Source organism: Xenopus tropicalis, chromosome 2 (assembly GCF_000004195.4).
Source record: "Xenopus tropicalis strain Nigerian chromosome 2, UCB_Xtro_10.0, whole genome shotgun sequence".
In the NCBI taxonomy this organism is placed as follows: Eukaryota; Metazoa; Chordata; class Amphibia; order Anura; family Pipidae; genus Xenopus; species Xenopus tropicalis.
This window is the reverse complement of record NC_030678.2, coordinates 134,597,409-134,609,587: the sequence shown is the minus strand read 5'-3', so window position 1 is coordinate 134,609,587 and position 12,179 is coordinate 134,597,409. Positions and strand designations below refer to the sequence as shown.

General features: G+C 41.2%; 1 protein-coding gene across 4 annotated transcripts in view; it reads left to right on the top strand.

Annotated features, from left to right (window-relative positions):
• The window catches only part of esd (esterase D), a 33,368-nt gene that overhangs the window by 194 nt on the left and 20,995 nt on the right, over positions 1-12,179 (top strand). Inside the window, exon 1 of one of the 4 annotated variants that reach the window (XM_031895916.1) lies at positions 4,558-4,634. The gene's annotated coding sequence lies outside the window, so the exon portion shown is untranslated. 4 annotated transcript variants of the gene reach the window in all.

Below are 12,179 nucleotides of genomic sequence, written 5' to 3'. Positions count from 1 at the left end.
GGCGGGTAGTTAATAGATGTCATTGTGTTTAGAGTTGTTAATCAGACCGTGTGCCTATGCACACACACCGTGACACTGACATAACCCGCAGCCTCCTGCCCGCCATTAGCAGCGTCTTTATATTAGCGGGAGCGAGTCGCAAGTTGTACGTGCCCGGCGGGAGGGGGTGTGTCGGTACGGGGCTACATGCAGCCAATGGGCGGCTGGGATATAAGCAGGGCTCTCCGCGCTAAACATAGCTGGCTGTACGGTGCCCCGTATCCCTGTAACTGGATGTAGCGCAGCCTCTGACAACTTCAATATGCTGCGTGCCCACCCTCCTGTCACAGTAATATGAGATACAGCTATCGCACCCACTGGCGTCTCTCTGCTCAAATATAGCCTCACAAGCCCCGCCCACTCTCACAATTCTCTTCCCTCCCTGCACTAATCGCTTCGTCTGTATTTAGAGGGCGGGATAATCAATGGCAGCCAATAGATGTTTCCTTTTAGCCAATCACGTCTATGCAAGAATATAATAGAATGTATATTACAGTAAGGGGAACTTGCTCCTGAAACTGAGTTTTAATATTGTTGGAAAATTTGCACTTGTTGGAAGTAAGGCTCTTATGCATTCCGTTCCATTGCATTTGTGCTGTGTAAGGTTGCCATCTGACTGTGGCCAGTGCTGGGCTGAGAGAGACAGGTGCCTTTGGCTACCCAGTCTGTAGGGTTGCCACCTTTTCTGGCCAGCCTACATTTTTATGCTTTTTCCTATTAATAACATTGGCATCAAGCATAATTTTTACCAGCCAGGTGGCAACCCTACCAGCCAACCATCTTGCTCCCCAGATGAGCACACGTGGCACGGGGAACTGGAAGGCCTGATCTAGGGGTAGGCAGATGAGGTATGTTCCTAGCATTCCCCCCTCACCCAGGCCTGAATTTGTAGCGAGGCCATAAAGGCCCGGACCTGGGTCGTCATGCCGCTAATCTGCACATAAAATCTGCTCACATGCAGAGCACAAGGGATGGGAAGTGCAGAAATGTCCTGTCCCCAGTGCTCTGTATGAGAGCAAAAAGGATGCAGGTGTGGTTCAATCCTGTGGGGGCCTCTGGCTGCCCCAAACAGAAACCCGCCACTACCTCACCCACCGTGTAACCCTCGCACATGCTTCTTCTGTCAACCCCTAGTTTTGGCCCTGGGTGGTATTTGGTATTACAAATTTACCAGCAATGCAGTTGTTGGCCCGGTGGTTTATCTATAGAGGAAGCAGACCTCGCTGGGGGGGACAGTGGGGCCCTGTGGTCTGATTCCTCTATAGCTGATAAGAATTCCCCCCTCCCCAGCCACTCTCCTACCTGCCGATGGGGAGATGTCAACGGTGGCTCTGAAAGTACGGGTGGCAGATTGGGGCATGGATCACTGTGCGCCAGACCCCTCCGAAGATTTTTTGCAGGAGGGCCTGGATACGCTAGTCATGGCACTGCCCTGGCCCGCCCCAGATCTGCTTTACCTATTCCCTGATCTATTTATAATCTGTCCTCTAACTGTATGTAATATCATAGCTCCACAACTTTTTTTCATCACTCCACCTCCTTGTGTCACTGTTCTGCCATTTTTACATCATAAACTTACCTTTGTTTGCCACCCCCCCCCCCCCCCCCCCCATTTTAGACAGCAAATACATTTGATGAGGAAGAAAGTCAAGTTTCACAGATTCACTATGACATTTTTTCGTCCGTACTGGAGGAGATTTAGCACAACGACACAACTTATTGTATGCCACATTACCTTTATCAAGTGCGATTCCAAGCCAGACCATTGCAGGCATAGGCAACTTGTAGTACTCCATGGGGCATTTAGTAGCATGCTATAGGTCCTAGTGCTACTGCCAGTAGGAATAGATCAGCAATTATTTTAATCAGTCTACTGCGTGATAGAAAATGTAAGCGAATTGCTGGTTGAAATGGGCAACCTATTCATGCAGTTGCGCACCTATATTAATAAATCAGCCCCAATATTTTATAACAACTCTCAACATTCATTTACATAGTTACATAGGGTTGAAAAAATACCAGAGTCCATCAAGTTCAACCCTTCCAAGTAAAGCCAGCACACACAACCTATACTTACCAATCTATTATTAACACATACATAAACTATATATACAAACATCAATACTAACTGTAGATATTAGTATCACAATAGCCTTGGATATTCTGCTTGTTCAAGAACTCATCCAGGCCCCTCTTAAAGGCATTAACAGAATCTGCCATTACCACATCACTAGGAAGGGCATTCCACAACCTCACTGCCCTCACCGTGAAAAACCACCTACGCTGCTTCAAATGGAAGCTCCGTTCCTCTAATCTAAGGCTGATGCCAGATGAGGCGTTTTTACCCTGCGTATTTTCTAATTCTCTCGGTGGCTGAAAAACGCACAATATCATCATCCATAGAAATAACTTAAACAGTCTCGATGGAAAACACACTATGCGTAAATACGCTAGAAAACGCATTACCACGGACTTTTCATGCGTTTGCCAAAATACGCCGTTATTTGCACAGCAACCTATTCCTATGTATACACAAAGGCAGCGTCCAGACCTTGCGGAAATACGCAGCGTTTTTTACTATTTCGCACTATTAGCACCATGGGAAACGGGATTTGCTACGTCACTAATACTAGGCTGAAAAACGCATTAGTCAGGGGCTGTGTGGGTTGTGCAGCGTTTTTAGGCGGAGAAAATACGCAGCGTAAAAACGCCACGTCTGGCATTAGCCTAAAGGTGGGACCTCTGGTGCGTTGATTGTTTTTATGGGAAAAAAAAGAACACCCCTTATCTGCCTATATTGCCCTCTAATGTATTTGTACAGAGTAATCATGTCCCCTCGCAAGCGCCTCTTTTCCAGAGAAAACAACCCCAACCTCGACAGTCTAACCTCATAGCCTAAATCTTCCATCCCCTTTACCACTTTAGTTGCACGTCTCTGCACTCTCTCCAGCTCATTAATATCCTTCTTAAGGACTGGAGCCCAAAACTGAACCTAATTTTCCAGTTTGCTGCCCAGTTTTCCAGTTTTGTCAAACCACTCTGTAAAGCGGCAGCATCCTGCATGGAACTTAGTTTTGCACAATTTAGTGTCGTCCGCAAAAATAGAAACAGTATTTTCTGTGCCCACCTCCAGGTCGTTAAAAAGCACAAGACCAAGGACTGACCCCTGTGGTACTCCGCTAACAACACTAGTCCAATTAGAAAATGTTCCATTTACCACCACTCTTCTTAATTTATCCTTCAGCCAGTGCTCTATCCAATTAAATATTATGTTCTAGGCCAATATTCCTCAATTTGATCATTGACCTTCTGTGAGGTACAGATTATGGGACCCGTTATCCGGAAACCCATTATCAAGAAAGTTCCGAATTACGGAAAGGCTGTCTCCGATAGACTCCATTAATAAGCAAATAATTTTGATTTTTGAAAATTTCCTTTTTCTTTGTAATAATAAAACAGTACCTTGTACTTAAAGGAACAGTAACACTAAAAAATGAAAGAGCGTTAAAGTATTAAAAATATAATGCACTGTTGTCCTGCACTGGTAAAACTGGTGTGTTTGCTACAGTAACACTACTATAATTTATATAATAAGCTGCTGTGTAGCCATGGGGGCAGCCATTCAAGCTGGAAAAAAGGAGAAAAGGCACAGGTTACATAGCAGATAACAAGTTCTGTAGAATACAATAGTGTTTTATCTGTTATCTGCTATGTAACCTGTGCCTTTTCTCCTTTGAATGGCTGCCTCCATGGCTACATAGCAGCTTATTTATATAAATTATAGTAGACTTTCTGAAGTAAACACACAACTTTTACCAGTGCAGGGCAGCAGCACATTATATTTTAGCTACTTTTATACACTTTCATTTTTTGGTGTTACTGTTCCTTTAATCCAAACTAAGATATATTTAATCCTTAATGGAGGCAATATAATCCTTTTGAGTTTATTCAATATTTAAATGGTTTTTAGCAGACTTAATTTATGGAGATCCAAATTACAGAAAGATCCTTTATCCGGAAAACCCCAGGTCCCAAGCATTCTGGATAACAGGTCCCATACCTGTGCTGTATCAAATTCTTTTGCAAAGTCCAAGTAGATCGAGGTTCCTGCTCACCTCCTCATAAAAGGTGACTAAGTTAGCCTGGCAAGATCTGTTATGCATAAAACCATGCTGGCACAAACTTTGTAACAATAAAGTTACAGGAATGCTGGGAGCTTTGCAACAAATAGAGTCCATGGTTGTCTGTCACTTTTATAAAACGTTGTCCCCATTTTAAAAACATTTACTGCACTGTGCACATTTTGCATATAATAGTTAATATGTAACCCATTCTTTGACGTTTGCTTTTCCTTATTCACATGACAGAGCATATTCCTCAACAGCTAATTTAAAGTTTATAAAAACTATTGCTTCTTGGGTCACTGTTGGACTGCTGTGTTACCTGTCTGTTGGACTGCTGTGTTACCTGTCTGTTGGACTGCTGTGTTACCTGTCTGTTGGACTGCTGTGTTACCTGTCTGTTGGACTGCTGTGTTACCTGTCTGTTGGACTGCTGTGTTACCTGTCTGTTGGACTGCTGTGTTACCTGTCTAGGTAGACCAGTTTTTGTGTTTTACACAAGTTTAAAATTTAATCTACTGCTTGAAGGAGTCAGGTTGGTGGGTGCTGTGTGTGTCACAAGGTACAAGTATATAGCTATAGTTATTTTTAGAAGGAAAAGTATGTGATCTGTCCATGTATAAAATATATGTTCTGATTTCTCTTGTATAGTTTTTGTTGCAAATATGAAAAATGTCATATACATACAGTAATTTCCTTTTCCTGGACTGTAACATAGTAGTGGGTGTGCATGCAATGGCAAACAATCGAGGAAGCAGGTCCCCGCGGTCCAGGCTCCCCTGTGAGTGCAGAATCTGCTTCCTCCATTACTGCATATAATCTGCACTCATCGCTGGCTCTCAAGTAGAACTGGCAGGGAGTGGACATTTATATGCGAGCAGGCAGGGTTTTGATTTCATTTTTCAAAAACTCTGCCAATGGTGTAACAGGTCTCATGGGAAAACACCTAAAAAACGTTGCCTTCTTTTCACCAGGAGAGTCATGTTCTAAAGCAAATCTCATGATAGAAATGAGGGGCTCTGCTCGATCAAGATTAAACTGAGAGGAAGACAGAGAAGGATCATGCTAAATCTCACCTGTGTTTTATCTATAAAGCTGAAAAACTCACTCATTCTTTGAACCTGGGACCTTTATTCACAAATGCAGAAGGGCTTGCATGAGTTTAGAGGCAGCAACCACAGCTGTAGATACTGCAGATTCCATAGTTTGTAAAGGAGGACTGCATCCACTGTATAGAAGAGTCTTTTCAAGCAGCTGAAGATGAATTTCCAGCAACCTTTTCCAAACTTTCTCTGCCAACCTCTTACCTTTTAGAGATCTAATATCGCAGGATAATAGAGACATCAAATAGACAACATCCATGTAATGGGCATTAGAGACTGATACATAAAAATTCAGGCAGCCAGGTTTGCAGAAAACACTTATTATTTAAGCCTTCAACAAACAGAGCAGAATACTGCAAGCGGTATAACCAGGACTGCACTTCCCATAATTCAATGAGTTACAATTTTTACCTTACAGAAAGTGCCACTTACAGGAGAAAATCCTGCATTATGGTCAGTTGCTCCCGTAAGTATTGATTACTATAGAAGCATTGCCCTGAGTTTTTTTTCAATAGTTATTTCATTTTCTGTCCTTCCACACAGTGTGGCATTAACCCTTGTGTTGCCACTGCTATGTGTAAAGACCAGGAAAACTTGTTTTGACCCCTCTGATCCTATTGCTGTATGTGCCAGTCAGAGGTCAGACGAGATCAGTTGCTTACATAAGATAGGATTGTGAAGGATAGTCAAGATAATAGATATGTATTATTTACAAAGGTTTCAATAGTTTGGTTGTTATTTCTTCTCAGTACTTGAAACGATGGTTTTTGTGTGTGTGTTTACTGATTTTCTTTTTGCAGACCCTTTTGATTAGTTGTATAGTACAAACCTCTTTTTGGTTCCGTAGCTAGTGTTTATAGCTAAGCTTTATATAGATAAAACACAGGTGTGAATTATCCCTAAAGCCCTAGAAATACAGGAATGCACGTGTAGTATCTTCTATATCTTTTGGTTTTTGATTTATACAAATGTAATGTCTTTTGTTTTCCCCTTATGGCTTACGCTGGGCAGATTACTTAATGAACTCCTGAGCCCCATTTTGTGGAAAACATTGGTGGACATAACAACCCTCTCTGCCTGTCATCACTCCTAATGTGTAAAATATTCAAGTGTAATTCTGTCCTTACAGAAAGTGTAGTTCACCTTCAAATTAACTTTTAGTATGTTATAGAATTAGCAATTCTTAGCAACTTATCAACTGGTTTTTATTATTATTTGCCTTTTTCTTCACACTCTTTCCAGTTTTTAAATGGGGATCATGGGGAAAAATATTACTCTGTGAGGCTACAATTTTATTGTTAATGTTATATTTTATTACTTATCTTTCTATTCAGGCCTAACCTATTCACATTCTAATGTCTCACTCACACCATTACTAGGGTAATTTAGATCCTAGCAACAGATAGCTGCTAAAATTAGAAACTGGAGAGCTGCTGAACAAAAGCTATAATTATATATAATATATATATAATAATTCAAAAACCACAAATAAAAATAAAAAAATTATGTCAGCATATCATACCAAAAGTTAATTTAAATGTGACCAGCCCCTTTTAAGTTTATGATTTTTAGTTCTGGGGGGTTATTTACCAGGATATAAAGCCATGTTTTTTCGTGGAGCCAAGTATGTATTTTAATCAATATTTTCTTGTGATTAGCGATGTGATTCAGTAAGACACTTATGCTAGCATTACCGCAGCCACTATTCCATGTGAAATATCAACAAGATGATCTATTATAACTCCTTATAACTCCTGAAACTTGAGCCCCATTAATGAGCTGGTGTATTTTCCCTTTCAATTACTGTAGCTTGGCCAATTAGTAGCAGAGTGAACTAGAAAAAAAAGTAGACACATCCAAAAACAAGCAGACCACAGTGTAAAAACATATTTATGCTAATGTAAACGGTTAAGAAAATAAAATTACTTTCAAATTATGCACTGGTTCAGTTTCAAAGAATGTAGCAGTTTGCATTTGTGAAACTTTGAAAGCTGTATATTATTTTTGGCTGGCTTAGTGTTTCTGCTTCTTTTCCTCTGGTCCCTCAATAATTTTAGAGTAGTCTGTTGTGGCTACAGCAGCCGATCAATAGGAGCACAGGAGTTTGTAGACACTTTTTCCCAAGATACAACAAATATTTTGTCAGATTTTTAAAGATCTTGTTACTTTTCCATAAAAATGCATCTTTTGTATTGTATTATATGTAGATTGCCATTAAGGGCTCTGGCACACGGGGAGATTAGTCACCCACGGCAAAACTCCCTGTTCGCGGGCGACTAATCTCCCCGAGTTGCCTTCCCCTGCCATCCCACCGGCGAACATGTAAGTCGCCGGCGGGATGGCAGACGCGGCGGCGTGATTTTTTCCGGCGATTTCCCAAAATCGCACCCCACCACGTCTGCCATCCCACCGCCGACTTACATTGTCGCCGATGGGATGGCAGGGGAAGGCAACTCGGGGAGATTAGTCGCCTGCGAACAGGGAGTTTTGCCGCGGGCGACTAATCTCCCCGTGTGTCAGAGCCCTTAGACTTTGCTTGTACCAAACAGCATTATAGATTGGTCTGATAGCATCTTTTTAATTTGTCACCTTTCAAGAGATGAACAAATATTTCACTGATGTTACACTGGAGTTGTGGATGCAGGAAAAGGTGATGTACCGTGTAAAGGTGGCCATACACGCACCGATATTATCGTACGAAACCTCGTTTCGTACGATAATCGGTGCGTGTATGGCATGTCAGCGAGCCGACCGATATCGCAGGAAGCTGCTGAAATCGGTCGGCTCGCCGATCGGCCAAGTTAGAAAATTTTGATCGGGCGCCATAGAAGGCGCCTGACCAAAATTCTCCCTTCAGAGCTGAATCGGCAGAAGGAGGTAGAAATCCTATTGTTTCTACCTCCTTACCTGCCGATTCAGCCCTGAATGGTGTGTGGCGGATCTGACGATGTTTCGTGCGACCGACGGTCGTACGAAACATCGTGAGATCGCCACGTGTATGGCCAGCTTTAGCCAGTCAAAAATGTTTACAGGGTAACCCTTTTGAAATAAAAAATAACAAAAGTGGTATAAAGGTGATACCTTTATTGGCCAACTAAGATAACCATAGCAAGCTTTCAGAACATTTTAGTTCCTTTTTCAAGCTGATTACTACTACTGGAATATATAGGTGTTATATATTAACAGCTGTATAATAATGTGACCTGTCTAAGCAAAATTTTATGTTTACGGTATAAGAGAGCAAAGCTCTGTCATTGCACTCTTCGAGACATTTTCCCCAAATTTTTATTTTACATCTAACATATTGAGACAGCTGAGATACAATTAACATTCATCATACTGCACCATTGCTCAGAGAAGAATCATTCCATGTGTCAGTTCTCTGTCATGGTGTCATGTGGAGCGGGGGATCATGTCAGTAATGTTTACAGATGTGGTAAAATTGCTTCCATAAAAAGAGGGAACCTTTGCTTTAGAGAGAGTGTGCGGATGAATTTAATGCCTAGCAGTATTTTCTGGGGATAGAATAGTGTGCAAGCTTAGGTAAGCATGGCTGTAGCAGATTCTCCTGTTAAAGGAAAACTATACCACCAAATATTGTAGGTCTCTATAAAAATAAATTGCATAAATCAGCTCACATGTAAAACCCTGCTTAATCTAAATAAACCATTTTCATAAAAATATACTTTTTTAGTAATATGTGCCCTTGGGTAATCCCAAATAGAAAATTGCCATTTTAAAAATTAAGGGCCGCCTCCTGGGATCATAGGATTCACAGTGCACACAAACAAGCCAAGGCACACATACATGCTAGGCCACATCAGCCAATTAATGGGCAGAGTTCTGCCATTTGCTTCCATACTTTTTCCTGTTACAGTTAAGGTGGCCATACACGGGCCGATTGTAGCTGCCAATATCTGTCCCTTAGACCGATTCGGCAGCTTATCGGCACGTGTAGGGGCACAAACGACAGGCCTGCCCGACTGATATCTGGCCTGAAATTGGCCAGATATCGATCGGGCAGGTTAAATAATTTAGTCGGATTGGGACCACATCGGCTCGTTGATGCAGTCCCCGAACCAATTGGGCCTATTACCGGCATTCTAATTTGATCGTTTGGCCCCAGGGCCAAACGACCAAATTAGCCTGAATTCACCTGATATCGCCCACCTGTAGGTGGGGGATATCAAGAGAAGATCTGCTTGCTTGACGACCTCACCAGACGAGCGGATCTTAATGTGTATGGCCACTGTTAGAGCTGCATTATTTCTGGTCATGTGATCTCTGAGGGAGCAAACAAAGTAAGTCCATACACTTACGGTTCCTTGTAAACTCAGTCCATTATCCACTGGTGCAGATCCTCCTGATGCACCAGGCCCGGTGCCTATAGTAATGAGCACTAGAAAAAAGGGGGGAAAAAGCACACAAAAGAAATTGCTGGTGTAAAAAAATTACCTCCAACCTGTTTATTGTGGAGTGCACATACAGACCAAATGTTTCAAGAGCTACATGCTCTCTTCATCAGTGGAAAAAGTACACACAATTCAATAACGATGCCCAACACCCTTACATACCCATAGGCACCACCCCCCACCTCTGTATGGACGTCTGACGTAATACGCTAGATTGCGCAGAAAAACGTGCATTAATTACAATGTGCGTAATTTAGCAAGTACATACAATGTGCGTAATTTAGCAAGTACATACAATGTGCGTAATTTAGCAAGTACATATCAACGTGTGTGCTTAATCTCACGAGAATTGAAGAAAAATCTACGTAATTGGCGTCATCTCTGAGGGAGCACACAGCCCATCACTAAATGGTGGCTCAAGGGAAAAGATGTTTAAGGGCAATATTTACTGATATATATATTCCAGTTTGGCGAGATTCTTTAATTTAACATAATATAAACTATCTGTTGGTAGCACCGCTCAAAGCGTTCCAGACTGACCTTTTAATTCATTGGTTCCTTATTTTATTTGGCTCTAGTCCTGGCAGAATGTTCAGCAGATGACAACGTCAGTGAACAGATTTGTCAGACATTATGTTGTTTTGTGCCCAACTACATATAAGTTGAAAATGAAAGTTAGTCTGATATATTATGCATGTGGTCAACATTAAATTGTTGCTACCTGTACTTAATTTCCCAGAAGTGGCATTTTTTTAATATATTTTCCATGATTATCTTCAAGCCTTTTATACACCTTCTCATCCTTTAGTTTCTCATTCCTAGGATTGCCAACTTTTAGTGAATCAATACCAGCTGGGACAGGGAAGGGTTGTGACGTATATGGGCAGGCTGGTGATGTCACATGGGCGGAGTTATTGCAATAAGGGGAATTGTGATAACTAGGAATTGGGAGTATTGGAGGTGGGCTGGGGGCGCATTTTCTTGTTATTACAAATTTATTAGCCCTGGCTGTGTCTGGCCGGAGAAATACCGTCCAGGTGGCAATTCATACCTATTTGTTAGTCATTTAAGATTATCAAGATGTACATATACAGCAAGCCTTAAACAATATGTAAACCCTGGAAAGGATCTAGCACGATTGAAACAATTTGCATAACTGCAGGAGTAAAAAAAATACAGGGTCAGGTGCAAGTCAGAATAGTAAATGTATAGCTTTATTTAAACAGAATTTTTGGAGGAACTAATTCACAACATGACCGATATTCCATAACATTTGTGAAACATAGAACACATTTTATATTACAATACATTTTTACAATTATACTCTTAGGAGCACATTTACTAACCCACGAACGGGTCGAAATGAGTCCGAGTGCGTTTTTTTCGTAATGATCGGTATTTTGCGATTTTTTCGTATTTTTTGCGATTTTTTCGGCTTCTTTACGAATTTTTCGTTACCAATACGATTTTTGCGTAAAAACGCGAGTTTTTCGTAGCCATTACGAAAGTTGCGTAAAATCTGGCGATTTTTCGTAGCGTTAAAACTTGCGCAAAAAGTTGCGCTTTTTTCGTAGCGTTAAAACTTACGCGAAACTTTGCACCATTTAAGTTTTAATGCTACGAAAAAGGCGCAACTTTTCGCATAAGTTTTAACGCTATGAAAAAAGCGCAACTTTTTACGCAACTTTCGTAATGGCTACGAAAAACTCGCGTTTTTACGCAAAAATCGTATTGGTAACGAAAAATTCGTAAAGAAGCCGAAAAAATCGCAACAAATACGAAAAAGTCGCAAAATGTTCGTTTTCAAGTCGGAACTTTTCCAATTCGGGTCGGATTCGTGGGTTAGTAAATCAGCCCCTTAGGCTTGTAAGCACTTTTTATGGCTGTTTTCAAAAGCAATAACTGGTCAGTTCCATGTGTATTTACCATTTAAAGGAGAAGGAAATGACAATCACTTACCTGATACCCTAGGCTGGTGCTCCTGTTAGCAGAAAACAGCGCAGCCCACAGTATTTCTGTAGGAGCACCCGGAGCGATCTTCTATCTGCTTCTATTTTGTGTGGCGTGCACGTGCAGTAGAATGAATAGACATAAGTTTAACTTTTGCATGTGGAAAAAGTACCTACATCATTAGATTTATAACTAGTTTAAATACCTAAAATTATTATCGGGTGCAAGTGAACAAAGCTATGTAGCAACAATCATGGAAGAACCTGTTTTATTTCAGCCTCAGACATTTAGGTTGGTTTGCTTATTGTTGTTGAAGTGTGTGGTATTGCCATGCTTAGGGGCCTTTAGAAAGAAGAATATACTGTATTTACCTATGAGTCTGGGAAGGTATGTAATAAGATTGCAAAATAATCATACATTAATCATTCCACTATCTGGAAGATCATCTGTAAGTGTGGAAAATAAAGAAATTCAGGGTTCTAGAATGGCCAAGTCAAAGTCTGGGTCTAAATCCCATTGAGATTCTGTGGATGGATTTGAAACTGGCTGTGCAA